This window comes from Chelonoidis abingdonii, chromosome 1 (genome assembly GCF_003597395.2).
Source record: "Chelonoidis abingdonii isolate Lonesome George chromosome 1, CheloAbing_2.0, whole genome shotgun sequence".
NCBI lineage: Eukaryota > Metazoa > Chordata > Testudines > Testudinidae > Chelonoidis > Chelonoidis abingdonii.
Genome location: NC_133769.1, coordinates 236,234,279 through 236,250,511, shown reverse-complemented (window position 1 = coordinate 236,250,511; position 16,233 = coordinate 236,234,279). Strand labels below are relative to the sequence as shown.

Below are 16,233 nucleotides of genomic sequence, written 5' to 3'. Positions count from 1 at the left end.
TATGTCTCCTCATTCGACCATTAGCGACCTGCTGCGTGCTATACCTGTCTTGGAAGACAGCTTTCTCGTAACCATTACATCGGCCAGATGAGTCTTCGAGCTCAGGGCTCTTATGTGGTTCCGCATACATTTGTTCACAAAGACAAGGTGCAGTTATGCCACACCCGGCTTCCTCACTAAAGGTGTTTCGGCCTTTCATGTTAACCACACTCAACGCGATGGGGACAACATTGCACCCTTGGACGTCTGTAAGGCGCTCGCATTTATGTTGAGTGGACAAAACCATTTTGTAACACGCCCCAACTTCGGTCTCAGTAGCAGACCGAAGGAAGGCCTCTGTGGTGACATGGGCGGTAAGAAGGAACTGAAGGGTGGCTGGGTCAGCAGGGGTATATATCTGGCACCATAGTGGCGCCACTCCAGGGGGCGCCCTGCCGACTCACCGAGTGTTGCTAGGGTAAAAATCTTCCGACGAACGTGCATGCAGCACGCGCACACCTAACTGGAATGGATATGAGCAAGCACTCGAAGAAAGAAAATTTATTTTGTAGTTTTCATTCTCCTGTAGGATATAAATAGAATCATTTTAGGGAACAGAACACGTGACATCAGATTCAAGAACTATTCCTAATGCTATTAAACACTCACAACCCAATGTTTGCCCCTAATCCATTAACTACTTTCAACTTTTATATTTCAGACAACAGAGGTCTGTGATTAACTAGTGATGTTAATAATTATCCATGCATTTTATTACTTTGACATTGACATATTTTTAAAGGACTACAACCATCCACATGTAGCTGATAATCAAAGCTTAAAAAATTATTCCTAGTACTTTGGGAAGAGAAGCATTCAGCACATTAGGGAAAGCTAGTTGTCATTATATATAAGCCTCCGTTTACTGCAGAGAACTCTCTTCCTCATTTACATCATAAAACTGAGGGTTAATAAAACTTCAAAGGGAGAGTACTCATTCAACAGCTTCTGCCACAAGTGAATATCTCATATTTTTCATGTGAATATTTCACATTATTCATACATTTTCATTGCCAAAGGAATAATTCACTCTTCTGTCCACAAGTAAACTACATATGATATGTACATAATGTTTGCAACAGTTTACATTTTTTGGAACATTTAACAAATACAGCCAAAGCACATCTGCCATACCACTTGTGGTTAAACATAGTCCTGATGGCATTATCTTGTCTGTGGAATGTCATATGTCAGTTACAGAACACATGTTCTAAAGGCCCAATCCTGCAAGTTGACATCAGCGAGACCGAGAATGATCAGCACCTCAGAGGAGCAGAAAAAACACACATTCATTTACCAAACTGGGATCTAATGATCATCTAGGAACTAAAATATTCTTTGAGCCTTACATTAAAAACTGAAAAAATCAAGATTGGCCATATACAGTGAAGCCCCAAAGGGCTCATAAAATAGAATAGCAGATATATATTTTAATATGCTTCTGTACGTTTTAAAAATTAAATGCTCTGAATTGTTTTTTTAATATTCATGTGTGTCAACTAGTTCTATATTTTTAGGTGTGTGATGCTCAAATGTGGAATGCTGAAAACAAACGGCGAGATCCTCAGCTGGTGTAAATCACAGTAACTCCACTGACCTCATGATTGAGCTCCATTAACCTGACTGATTTACGCCAGCTAAAAGATCTAGTTCAAAAATCTCTTACACAAAACTAATTCTCACCTCTCCATATGAAAAGAGATTAATTTCAAATGTCTCTCTAGTTATTCAGCTGCAAAAATTGGGCATTTCACTTTGCTTTTTCATCAGCGTAATGGCATTATGGGTGACAATGACCATGGACTTAAAAAGGCCTGAGTGGGAACTTAGCACTACCAGAGTAAACACCATATTTAAATTCATAATCATCCCAAACTTTGCATATAAATCTTGACCATGAATAATAAACTGTCAGAAGAGACCCAGGGTCTGTTCTCACATCACACAGAGCCTTTGAAATGGCAGTAAGAGGTGTTCGGGGAGCTGCAACAGTCAAGTTATGACCTCATTTGTCTCACAGGGCTTTTAAAATTTAAACAGACTGCAAGTTCAATGTACAGATGCAATCTTGGCTAAATAAAGCTCTTGCTTTCTTAAACTAATCTCCATCCTGCTCACCAGGCAGACCTCATCAACCTCTCTGCCTTGCTTTCTGCTCCTCACATGTGATAGCTGAAAAGTCCCACAAAAAAGTGTATTTTTATTCTAACAGATGAGAAATGTGTTCTCAGTATACTCTGCACATTCACAACCACTATGAAAAGAATCAGTTCACTGGTTTTCAAAAGATTTCCCAATCCAATATTTAACATTTTATTCCAATTGTATGTGTATCACACTTATAATTCCTTCCTGTATGTTCCTCTGAGTGCCTATATAAGACCAATACATGTATTTTCAAATGAAGATTGTATTGCTAAAGTAAGCTGAGGGGGGAAGGGGAAGAGATTTTAAAAACTGTAAATCATTTAAGTATTTAAGTAGAACTAAAATGAGCAACAACAAAAATGCTTTTCCACTTGCAAACACCTTTCATTCAAGGACCCAAATCATTTTACAAACTTTAAGGGACAAAGTTGGTAAAGTTGTAGCAGTGTAGCTGAGAGGAGAGTTTGAGTCTCATGCGGCGCCAGTGAGTTAGGTCTCTATTTTACTGATTGACCATGACACATTTCCTTTTATTTGTTTTAAACCTACTGCCCATTAATTTCATTTGGTGGCCCCTAGTTCTTGTATTATGGGAACAAATACATAACTTTTCCTTATTTACTTTCTCTACATATCCCCCCTTAGTCTCCTCTTTAACAAGGTGAAAAGTCCTAGCCTCTTTAATCTCTCCTCTTATGGGACCCGTTCCAAACCCCTAATCATTTTAGCTGCCCTTCTCTCAACCTTTTCTAATGCCAGTATATCTTTTTTGAGATGAGGAGACCACATCTGTATGCAGTATTCGAGATGTGGGCATACCATGGATTTATACAAGGGCAATAAGATACTCTCTGTCTTATTTTCTACCCCCTTTTTAATGATTCCTAATAACCTGTTTGCTTTTTTTGACCACCGGTGCACACTGCATGGCATTTTCAGAGAACTATCCATGATGACTCCAAGTTTTTCCTGATTCGTTGTACCTAAATTAGCCCCATTCATTTGTATGTATAGTTGGGGTTACTCTTCAATGTGCATCACTTTACATTTATCCACATAAATTTCATTTGCCATTTGTTTCCCATCACTTAGTTTTGTGAGATCTTTTTGAAGTTCTTCACAGTCTGCTTTGGTCTTAACTATCTTGAGCAGTTTCGGATAATCTGCAAACTTTGCCACCTCACTGTTTACCCCTTTCTCCAGATCATTTATGAATAAGTTGAATAGGATTGGTCCTAAGACTGACCCTTGGGGGAAGCCACTTGTTACCCCTCTGCATTCTGAGAATTTACCATTTACCAGAATTCACCAGAGTCTGGCTATCTGTGCAAGAGAGAGCCAAATTTGGCTGCTTGTCTCCTGGGAGAACAAAAGAGAACATGTCTGTGTGGTGGCAAGATTGTGATCTGAGCCGCTCACACGTATGGCTTGGTGTCTGTGAGACTGCTCTGAGAGGCATGCAATCATTAGCTGTAACATAGATGCCACTGTGGACAGCAGTAAGGACTAGGGTTGCCAACCCTCTAGGATTCTCCTGGAGTCTCCAGAAATTAAAAAGGGGATAGAAAATAAGACGGATTAGGGGTTTGGAACGGGTCCCATAAGAGGAGCAATTGCCTTGCTTGGTACCCCCTAATGCTGGCCTTGGTTTTTTTATGCAGAAAGCCAGTTAGTGTGGCACAGGTGGGCCGTGGAGTTTTTATAGCAAGTTGGGAAGGGCCTCAGAAAGAAAAATGTTGAGAACCCCTGGTGTAAAACATAATCCTAAAACCATTCTGCCTGCATAGGCCACAATGCGAGCGCCCTTACTAGGGTTGCCTATTTTGGTTGGATGTATTCCTGGAAATTTCATCACACGACATTATCTTGACTGAGAACCACTGTTCTACACCTCCTACCCATCTTTCTAGCATGGTTCAGACTCTATCAGCTAAGACACTGACTTGCAAAGTCCTCATAGAAAGTCAATTGCAGAACAAGGAGCAGAACCCAACCCCCTCCTCCAACCACTAAACACTGTGTATTTTTGTGCCTTATGTCAGTTACACTTTAGTGTAAGATTTGAGAAGCAACTGTCTCCAGGCTTCCTGATTTCCTCCATGAAGAATTTACAAATATCTTTGTTGAAATCCTGCATCCCAAGAACAACAAGAAATGTGTCTTTGGGTCAGGAGTGTTTCAAAGATGGCCATCTCCTTTTCATGATTGTCTTCTGTTCCCATCTCATTTCCATTCAGCTTGAGCAGGAAACTCAATTTAGTCACAGGACAGAGTCACCCCTGGTTTAGTACAACGAGAGCATAACAGGCTGGCAGTGTTTGCCTGAAACAACCCTCACTGTTAGCAGGTGTTGATTCTCCTGGGAAAGGGTTCTGTTCTATTCTGTTCAAAAGTAAGGAGGTTCTGCTGTCTCACTGAGGCAGGGAGCTCCTTATCCCTGCTGAATATGAGGAAGGTGGGGATAATTTCCTACAGAGAGAAGATCTAGGGTGTGGGCTAAGCACTCTTTAAGTAGGAACCCGAAGAACAGCCAAGCCTGGAGAGAAAGCTTGAGCCTCACTTTAATATCTTATTGTTAATTTCTTTGGACAAGATAGTGATTTGCCGTTATAACTCTATGCAGACAAGTAAGCAAGTGTAAGACACTTTCTCTCTCTTTACACCACTGTGCAACCAATCAACCTGCCAACCAGCATATCTCAGTCAACACTGGGGGGAAATAATCATCTACTGGTAATGACAATAGTAGATTTCTTCCTCCTTGGAGCAAGGATGAGTCTTGAAAGAAATTACGATTTGTTGTCACAATTAATTCCCTGGTCTGCTATGCACTGCCCCTTACTCAGGGTAAGATGTAAAAGTCTCCATCTTGCCCCTTTGTTAATAAAACCCAACCTTGGCAAAGAGGGGAGTTCTTTACTTTACCTTGCGTGAGGGCTTTGTTTGAGAACAGGTTGCAAAAGCCACCTGCTGACAAAAAAGAGCCTGCAATGCTTCATTGTCTCTTATTTTGTGGGAACTTAAAGGTAACATCTCCCTGCCATATATGAACCTTGGCAATCTCAAGTATTTTCTTTTTTGTACTTGCATTCCTTGTAAGGAGCACGGTGAGACAAAACAAACAATTGTCCACAACCATACAATCGCACCTGGAGGGCTTTTAGCAGCCATGCAGAACAATAGCTTTAGTACTTCAAGCTAGAGAATTAAAAGCAGCAAATGAAAGAACAGTATCAGTAACTGAGTGTGTAACTCAGACAATTAAAGCTCCAGCAGTTTTGGGGCCGGGTCTCTCCGTTGGCCCCACCGGCCGCACTCAGGCGCTCCCCCCACTCCCCCTGCCCTGGCAGTGCTGCGGAGCTGAGCGGCATCTGCCTGCTCGCTCCAGTGGCTTCCGGCACCTCCCCATGGCAGGCAGGGCAGAGCTGTGCCTCCATGCACTGCCCCCACCCAGAGCACCCCTGTGGCCAATGGGACGCTGCAGAGGCAGTGCCTTGGGGCAGCAGCGCACAGAGGCCCCCCACCCTGCCTTGGAGCCCCAAGTAAGCGCCACACCCCTGACCCCGCACCCCCAAACCCTCCCCACATACCTCCTCCCACCTCCAAACTCCCTCCCAGAGTCTGCACCTCCTCCCCCTTCCCACATACCCACTCCTGCCCCCAAACTCCCTCCCAGATCCTGCACCCCCACCCCCTCCTCATATACCCCTTCCACTCCCAAACTCCCTCCCAGACCCTGCACCCCCTCCCAGAGCCTTAGGCAGGTGGGGGGCAGAGTTGTGGGGGGTGGATCTGGGCAGCATGAGTGACATTGGCCTGCTAGGAGGATTTGAGGACTGGCACTGGCCCTAAGGTTAATTGAGTTTGAGACTCCTGCTGTATATAATGGAAACCACTTCAAGCCAGAGGGTACTGCAGCACCCACCATACCTTTAGTTCCAGCACCTATGAAAGACTAGGAAGCCAGAGGATACTCATTTCTAATTTGAGTAAAGTCATTTAATATATTTGACCTTGGAGGAAATCATCTGCCTCAATCCATCTGGAAGGTTGCACAAAAAGCAGAACCTCATTGATAGCTAGGTGCTGCATCTGAGCTAAATTTTACTGAGTAAATACAGGATTTTCAGAACTCTTATTACTCAGTCTCGTAACAGCTGGGAGTTGGTGCTTGATTCTCACTTCTCTCTAGCCACGCATTTTAAAGCCAAGATGCAATGTGCAGTACAGCATTTGCTCAGTACTGCTTTTATGTTCTCATTATAACTCTCATCCAGAGAGGTGCAGAATGCCCGTATGAAATCAGCAGGGGATGCTTGTGCTCAGCATCTCTCTAAAAAGGTAGAAAAGGAGGGTAAAAAAAGAAAAAAGGAAACGATCCATTGAATGTTGCTGCCTGGGGTAGTGACTGATGTCGTAGAGACAACCGTCCAGTACAACATCCTACAGCGGAGGGACAGAGAGTGAAAAGGAACAAAAGCAAAATTATTCTCTACACAGAACGGTTGCATCAGTACACTAAATAGATATTCAGTCTTTCTACAGCACCCATCACAACAGTATCTCATTACTTCTGATGACAGCATGAGAAAAACAAACACCTAAAAGGTACAACTCTGCAATGCCATTTGTCAACAAAATGTAAAATCTCCTTTTATTTAGCTCAACTTTCTAGACCTAGGACATGTTATACATTTCTGGTCAATTATCAGAGCACAGTGACCCATAACTTTTACTGGTCAAAAATGAGTAACGTGACAGATAGAATTACTGGCATGTAGTTGTACAGTTCCAGCCTCACCCCCACCCCTACTTCCCACAACACACACACAAGCCTCATTATCCATTTGATTTTTAAAAAGCTACTTTAAAAACTGACCTCTCTGAATGTCAATTATCTTGCTCTTAGACAGACAATTGTTCAGTTTGAAATATCATACTGGGAAAATATAGATTAGAAACTCAATAATTGTGGATCATACACACTCCTGGTTTCACTGAATACATATAGTACATCTGGTGGGCATTACGTCAATCACACAAATAAAATAGTTTACATGCTCAAGCTGCTTTCTATACCACCTTGACCATACTGGTGCTAAAAAAAAGGTTTATCCTTCTAAACTGTATCTCTAGGACATTAGCTTAGTGCATGTCAAGGTTTTAGATTATGTAACTTGACTGGTAACAAATGAATATTTTATATCAAAAGGTGATTTCAAAGACTTTGCATAAGCACGGTAGAGGGCTGTAGGGAATTTCATGTTTAAATGACAGAAATGAGGGAAAATGTGCTACCTCATCCTTTATTTGATACTTTTAAAACCAAAACTATAAAGTTGCATTTAACAAAATAAAGATGCCTGTTTTTCAGGTTTCTTTAGTAGCTTAACACCAATTGATAAAACATGTACACAATTTAAAATAGCTTATTACTGAGAAACATTCCCATTTTTGTTAAGCTTTCCATATAGAGATCATTTTCTATAATAGTACAAAAACATACAATGCTGTTTTAGCATATTGTTAAATACATTTGAAAATATTTTTGAAAATGGAAAATGTAATCTTGCCATTGAAAATTTAAGCATCTGTTCCAACTCTCAAGAACGTATCAACTCACATACCCACCGATGGATTTCGCCCTAGTTCTTTTGGCTGATACATTGCTGTAGAGAAAGACCACGTTGACCCACTCAAAAAATACTGACAGGCCAAAAAGGCCAGATGGTAGCCGCTACCACTATCCTAGTAATCCTGGAGCAGTACTGTGACTGTGTCTGTAACTGTGAGACAGTGGACGCTGAAACACAACAGGAAAATCTACCCTACAATTCCAGGAAAACCAGCTCCACCTAATCACCTCCGCCAGAGTTCAAGAATCAAAAATCCTTCAGCAATCCAGATGCCTTAGTCACTGACCCTAAAACAAAATCTCTCTCAGCATTCAACTTAAATCGAGTGAAAAAGCAATGAGGATCAGATTCTCTCACAGAGCTGTATAACCTGTTCAACAATGATGGCTTGTAATAAGGACACTGGGCTACACTGCCACATAACTTGAACAAGTGGAAGCTCAGCCTGCTGTGTAATTAATCCAGAGCTGAATAATGAATTGTAGCTCCCATGCCTGTAAAGCAGACTGACCTGAACTGGCAAAACCTGTCACACAATGTGAACAGTACAGAACTTTTCTTCTTCTTCACAGAATGTAGAACTCTACAGGACAAAAATGACAAATGATTCCCCTGCTATTGTTATTATTTTTTCCAAGTAGTATTAAAAAATACATCACATAAACAAAGCCTGGCAGGAGTTCACCTAAAAGCTGGAGCAGCTGCGTGAAACACCTAAATGTATTTATTGGGAAGGGAATTCTTTCCTGTACAACAGAGCAATAAGCCATCTCTTTTAGTTTAGGAGGTGAAACACTGGGTGATTGCGGTTGTGTAAAAAATGTTGCTAAATTATCAGTGTGCAAGTGAACAACCCGCAAGAGTAAACTACGGATTAACCCAAAAGCACCATGTAAAATGTCTGATTGTAATCCTGACTGATTTGATATTACATCAGACATTGGGACTCCAACAAAGGTGTTAAAAAATGCATGTTAAAGTGGAAACAGCAGGAAAGAATTGCTTCCTGGTGTTTTCTGTTTTTCATGTTGCAATGACTTCTTTCATGCAGTTGCAGCACAGCATAGTGAAAGCAAACATACCTCAGATGTTTGGCCATAAGGATGCAAAACAAACATTCTCTTTGGTTTTTCTTTCCCCACATGAGTCTGTATTTTGTTCACAATGGAATAATAAACATTGTGATTATTTAATTTCCTATGCATTTCATTTCCTTTAAACAATGGATTGGAACCCTTATCAACATACTTCATTCAAATTTTTTAAGGATTTCTCCTTTTGAAGCTGTTCCATTGTGAATAAATTATTAGAGTCACTGGAGAAGAAGACTGGATCATGAGTCTTCTACATGCATGGTGAGTGCAACAGAATTAGTCTCAGGCTTGGGTTATCTCTCTAGCCCAAATGACTCTTTGAAAGAGAGTGAGTGAACAAGTGAGAATGAGCACACGCTCATGAGAATGACACTGTTGTCTGGTGGTTAGAGCACTGAGTTGTGAGATCCAGGATCTAGTCCCTCTGCTCCACTGACTCTTTCATTATTTATTCAGAGTGCAACAGCTTCAACAGGACAGAATCTCAGGGAGTCCTGCAGCCCAAAGAGGAGGGCACTCACCTGAGAAGTGGCAGATGCTTGCTCAAATTCCTTCTTCCCATCAGGCAGAGTAGGGTCTTAGATTGTGTCTCTCCAACATTCCAGGTGAGTACCCTAACCACTGGGCTAAAAGATATGAGGGAAGTTACCTTCCTCTTTTCCATCTTCTTGCTAAAAGTGTAGGCATTTACCACCAAGAGACATTTTGCAACTGAGAATCCCCAGGCATCTCCCTGGAGCCAGGATTTAGGCACCTCTCTCTCAGAGAGGGGCACACATCCTTCTCATTGGCATTGATTTGGTGGCATGCTAGCTTTTGTGAATCACACTCTAAGGAGCCTATTCTCTCCTTATTCGTTGTGAATAACAGTGATTTTCTAGGGACCTAAAACTCCTTTTGTGTAGTAAGGCCTTAATCTCTCTGTGCCTCAGTTCCCAACCGATAAAACAGGGATAGCAGCACTACCCTGCTGCATAGGGCTGTTGTGACAACAAGCACAATAAAGACTGTGAGGTGCTCAGACATTATGGTAGTGGAGACCAAACAGATAGTTAAGCTAAATTAGAAAGGGAGATTTGCATAGTGGTGTTTTGGATAAAGATGATTCTATAGAACCAGTTACACAAAATAAGAACATTAAAGTTTCCACAGTCCCTCTTTTAAAGACGTGTAACAGGAAGAAAGGACAGTGGGAGAAGGTTGCCTCAGTTCTAACCAAACAGGTCTATTTTGATCTGAACTCACTTGTGTGATTAAAAATGTGGATTTTTGTATACATTCAGCGTGAGAGCCATTGAGGGCTTAATCCTTCTCACTTTACTCTTATGAGTTGACCACAGACTTCAGTGGGGTTATTCATGTATTTACAGGATCAGGCCCTTATGCCGCAAACTGGATTTCTGGAACAGCTTTATGCTTACTGTGTGGGACAACTTCCAGATGGGGAAATACCATTGTGCAAACAAATGTCTGGGTGGTCAATATGAAAAGAGAAGGAGAAAGGAAAAACGTACAAGAGAAAAATCAAAGAATTTGTTCCCCAAAGCAAATATTTCTACTGTGTCCCCTGGCCACATTAGCATCTCCTAGTTTTTATTCAGCAGCTTTAACGTAAACTAAATCATGCACCTAATGGAGCGTTCACCTCATCTCTCCTTCTGGTCTGTCACCTGCTGCCCTTCCCTTAACTCAGCATTTTAAACATTAAACAGACACTTTTCTGGAAATGTACGCTAGCCTCCATCTTTGTATTCATTTCCAATTGATATTCATGAAGTTCTGTGGACTGGGAGCAGTACCCCAGAAGTACACTTTCTCCACCCTTAGACATCAAAGGCAAGTCTTTAACCCACAACAGAGTCAAAATAATTTTTAAATGAGGAAAAGCACATATTTCTGATGACAGGACCTCCAGTGCTTTTGCTCGTCAACATCTTGTTTATGCAGAATTCAGGGCCACCCACACAACACCTCTGTATGGAGAGGATTTGACACAATATGATTCTGCTGAGCAAGTAGGGTTGTCACTTGTTCAATTTTCACCTGGACAGTCTGGGTTTCAGCTTGCGCGTCCAGGTGCCATTTGACTGATGTCCAGTTTTTTTTGTTCTGGGGGGTGAGGCGGAGCAGGGGATGGGGATTCAGGGGTCCAGTTACCAGCCATTAGAAAGATGGCAACCTTATGAGCAAGGGAGTCCAGATTATATGGGATCCCAGATTGTTGGTCCCTGCCCAACATGGAGCTGTGCTCCACAACAGGCTCCCTGTGCCCAGGCAAGCACGAAGCTTTTAGGTGAAGAAGCAGACCAAGAGGGGAGTGGGATGTAAACAATGGGTCACAGACCCACCAGACATTCAAACCCATAGAAAAGGAGTACCAGAAGTGGCTGTTGATCAACTCCCCAGACAGATCACAGGATTCCAGTCCCATGGAACTCTGCACTCCAGACACCAATTACACTGCTCTACAGCCAAAAGGCTTCTGAAATAAATGTAGTCAAACTTTACTAATTCTGGGTCACTGAGAACGAAAATGATGCTTAAAATTGTTGATTGGCTCTAGTCTAGCTGTTGGGCTCCAGACTACAGCAGTGGAATCTCCTGGCAGGTGATGGTAGGGTTTCCATGTTCTATGACCGTCAAAAGGATCTTGTCCCATTCTTCTTCATGGAAGGTGATCTTGTAGCCTGCAACAACATCGATGGTGTGATGGCAGCCCTCAACATCGTTCACGATCCAGATGAGTGGAGACTGTTCATTGATTCATCGAAGACGAGTCTTAAAGCTGTTTTGCTGCATAATGGCAATGTTTTGCCATCAATTCCAGTTGGTCATGCAGTCCATATGAAGGAAACCTATGACAACATGAAACAACTTTTGATGTGCATAAACTATGACCAACATCAGTGGCAGCTTTGTGGCGATTTGAAGGTTGTTGCTCTCTTGCTTGGTCTGCAGACTGGATACACAAAGTACTGCTGTTTTCTCTGTGAATGGGATAGTCGTGCAAGAGATTCCCACTACATCAAGAAAGATTGGCCACTCCAACAGTCATTGGAGCCTGGGAGGAAAAGTGTTCAGCATCCACCACTTGTTGAATCAAGGAAGATTTTGTTACCACCCTTACACATCAAGCTGGGTCTGATGAAGAACTTTGTCAAGGCCATTGACAAAACACAAGCAGCTTTCAAGTACCTCCGTGGAAAATTTCCAAGGTTAAGTGAAGCTAAGATAAAGGAAGGTGTCTTTGTTGGTCCTCAGATTCGTGAACTTCTTCGAGATGATGCATTTGACCATGCACTGCGTGGCAAGGAAAAGACGGCATGGAAAGCCTTCCAGTTAGTGGCAATAAATTTTCTCGGAAACAACAAGGCAGACAACTACAGGTTGTTGGTGGAAAACCTCCTCAAGGCATACAAAAGCCTTGGTTGCAACATGTCACTAAAGATACATTTTTTGCACTCTCATCTAGATTTTTTTCCACCGAACTGCGGAGCAGTGAGCGACGAGCACGGCGAGCGATTTCACCAGGACATTGCAACAATGGAGAAACGCTATCAGGGCAAATGGAGCCCATCAATGCTTGCAGACTATTGCTGGACAGTGACAAGAGATGCTCCATTTAATGAATACAAGAGACAAGCCAAGAAGCGCCGAGTAGACACTGAATAGGACGAAACTATGTACATAATAGTTTTTTGCCTTTTGTTTCATAATAAATTTTATTTATATAACCCTTTTGCTGATTTTTAAAGTGTTACATAAACAGGACAGGTGAAATATTATCATGTAAAGCAACCATAAACACATGAAAAGACCTAGGTTTACAATTTATGATTAAAACTCTACTATCTACACAATATACATAGACATAAAATGTAAAAACTTAAATATCTTAGAAACAGTAGCCAATCAGTTGTTTTAATTGTCATATTTGAATTCAGCACATCAAAATACATAATAAATACCACATTTTATCTCTGAAGCAGATGACTTCTCAAAAATTGTAGACCAGTGTTATTTCGGCTTTGCGCTGAGGGCAGATTGCTCAGATGTCATGCTGGTGAGCAAGGTATAAATACCCAGACTGAAGAAGATTCAAAAACAATTTCATATGCCAGTATTTCAACAGGTTAAAATGTTTTCCACATACAAACATTATAATATGCTTGGGGTTTTTTTTGTTTGTTTTGGGGGGTTTTTTGCATATTTTCAAGGCAAAAGTCACCTCTGGTCAGAAGATGGAACATATTTTCGCCAGTTTCTGCTTAGAAGAGCTGAATTTCAGTTCATTTTTCTGATTTATTTTTATATGATTCCCAGAATTTTTCACATGGGTGCACCTGTTTTCAAGTTAAAAAAATGCCAACTTTTTGAAATTTGAAGTACTTTTGCATTTTTTCTTGGTTTTTTGGGGGTACAACTATTAATAGCTTGAGAGATACTGCCAGGTATCAGGCAGCTGATATTCCAAGCCATCAGTCCCTGTGCAGGGTGCAAATGCAGCCACGTACCACAGTGAGATCAGGGCAGAACCACATCAATATAATATTAACAATGAGAAAAATAAAAGTTTCAGGGAGGCTGACATTTAAGAACAGTGTTTGCTAGCTTACATGTCCTCAGTTTGTGTTTTTGGTCAAGTGTAAGGATGCTTACACACGTGCTGATTTATTCATGTGCACAGCTAGATGGAGACAGTGAAAATGCTATTCCTTCAATTTCTGAAAAAGTTTCTTTGGAAGTAAAATGATTGTTCGAGAAGAAAATCTAATGTCCTAGTTTCCCTGGTCATGTCCAACTTATGCCAGGTGAACACAGTGTGGGGGCTGTCGGAGCCAGTTATGGCTCTCTGATTCTTTCACTGGCCAAACATGAAGGCTGCTCTAAACAGCACGTTCCTAGAGATCTAGGGGTCTTCTGCCTGTTGGGGATTCACAGAGTGCATTGCTCTATGGCCACTTCTCCTGCCCATCCCAGATATGCTCCTGGTACCAGAGACCAAGAGAGAAGGAGGCATAGGAGCTGGCCCTGCAACCATGCCAGGGGCATCTGCACTTTGGGACTTGCATGAGGTTTGCACTCCCTTTGTGTAGTAACAGAGAAGGGTAGGACTCAGAATCCAGCCCAGTCACTAGAGGCCAAATTCAGAACTAGTGTCATAGGAAATGCAACTCCCTTGATGGAAATTTCCCATGGAAGATGGATGGCTTCTTTATACCAAACCACTTTACACAGCGTTTTTATGCTGCACCTCATTATTGCAGTCTCCTTTAAATGACGGCTTCATAGCACAGTCTCCTGTTGTCAGATACACCCCCACCTTTAACTCTCTCAGCTTAGAAAAAGGATGAAAAATGATACACCACTGTGCCATTTATACTCCCTTGCAAATTATACTAGCATTTAAGTAAACTCTGAATATGGCCCAATGAGTCCTACTAAAAGTGACGATTTTATTACAGCTCTCTGGAGCCTGGCAAACTTTAATTTCAGTAACAGCATGTGCTCTTTGCCAGTCTTTGTGACTCACTGAAGGAACAATTGTATGGTACTTGGTTCACATAAAATGACTAGATTATGAATTGCCCCATCAAATATTAGATTTCCTTTGCTCAAACAAGCCGGTATCTTTCTAAACTTCAAAGTGAGCCATTCACAAAAACTCCCCTCATTCACAATACATTGAAGTTACTTGTAATCTTGAAAAAAAAAAAAAAAAGCTACTATCCCATCCGGCTTAACTATTATTATACAGGACATGCTGTTAACAATCCCCTGTGATCAACGGAGCCATGAGCTCAGAAACTGTGTTTTCTTTTTTGGCTAGAGAAGAAGAGGAATAATTCCTTTTGTTAGGTAGTTAAATTGACAGTAAAGCACTGAATTCTAGTGTGACCACTTGAAAGACAGGGAATGATTAGAAAAGCAGTAATGAAAAGGGTGACAGATCCCTCATATGAAAAAAGAAGATGAGGAATAGAACTGTGCATGTTCCTATGTAGTGAACGGAGATGACATACTACTCAGACCAGCGGAGAAAAATCCCGTAAGAATGAGGCTGTTCTACTTGACTCCTCTTACAGCAACAAGGCTACCCAAAGACAACATGGTGAAGAGCTGTGGAAGCTGAGCTGAAAAACCTGGGGCACAGCTAGGGAACCACTGAAAGACTTGCCAGAAACAGAAAGGCGTGGGGGAGCTTCGTCACTGCCCTAAATGCAAGAGGTGTAATAGGAACATCGTGATGATGATGATGATTACAGCAACTCCGCAATATAAACAACGCACTGCAACTTCTGCTCAGCATCACCACCTGAAAAACCTTTTGCAGTGAATAAGTAACAAGAGCTTGTGTAAACTGCTTTAAAGCAATATGAATATCCAAATGTGGTTCAGTCTGAAACATACAAACCACAAAGGCTGGGATTATCAGAGGAGCCTTAGAGAGTTGGCATTCTAACTGAAATGTTTGGAAATTAATACAACCCTAGCCTACATTTGGGATTAGAGACTGACTCTAAACCTCAAATCCAAATATCCAAACCTTGGGCAAGTTTGAATCCCAGTCCCAACTTTGCAGCCTTTGCTCCTGCCTAAATTTGAATATTGTGTTACCTTCCCTTGGTGTGATGTGCCTTAAACTTTAACCTAGCATTGGCCCCCCTCTTTAATAAATGCTGTATGATGATGAGCTCCGATTTCACTTACCCAAAAGCTTTTCTGATTCAACATATTGGGATGTAAGGCGTGCATACGTTTACTAGGGCAGTCTTACTCTAGTCTATTCAGTTTCTCATACCACAGCAACCACTACTGTATCTCAGTGCCCTAAAATTTCTATTCTTAAAATGTTGAAACCTAAACCTCTGTCAAGATAGAGAACAAAACTGATTTAATACCTGGTATTAAAAGCTTCTACACTAACAGTATCCAAAGTATATATTTTAGCATAATATCAGATTCTTAGTTTTGCTGTATACAATAGTGATATCTCAGTGTTATAAATAGGAAAGGATTGTTTTATAAAGAGCATATCTCAAATTTTTGTTTATGTTACATGGGACAACGCTCTTTGTTTCCTGGTAAAATACAGGATTTTTTTTTTTCCAGGAGAAGTTTAAAGATTGGAAATTCTCTAGATCGCTGTTCTGGATAATTTAGGTCTCATCTCATCTCTGAACAGAATTCCATTGATAGGTATTGGCTTCTTCTCTGTACCCTACTTCAACTGATTGGGTAACTCTTTTAAAAAAAGAATGACACTCTGTTCCTCCACCCTGGAAGATCCAGAATTAGGATATTATCATCTATGA

General features: G+C 41.3%; 1 protein-coding gene across 6 annotated transcripts in view; it reads right to left on the bottom strand.

Annotated features, from left to right (window-relative positions):
* MID1 (midline 1) overlaps positions 1 to 16,233 on the bottom strand; it is a 366,041-nt gene that overhangs the window by 152,907 nt on the left and 196,901 nt on the right. The window contains exon 1 of one of the 6 annotated variants that reach the window (XM_032779761.2): positions 7,819 to 7,892. The exons of the other annotated variants lie outside the window; for them this stretch is intronic. The gene's annotated coding sequence lies outside the window, so the exon portion shown is untranslated. Of the gene's footprint in view, positions 1 to 7,818; positions 7,893 to 16,233 lie in introns of those variants that run through there. 6 annotated transcript variants of the gene reach the window in all.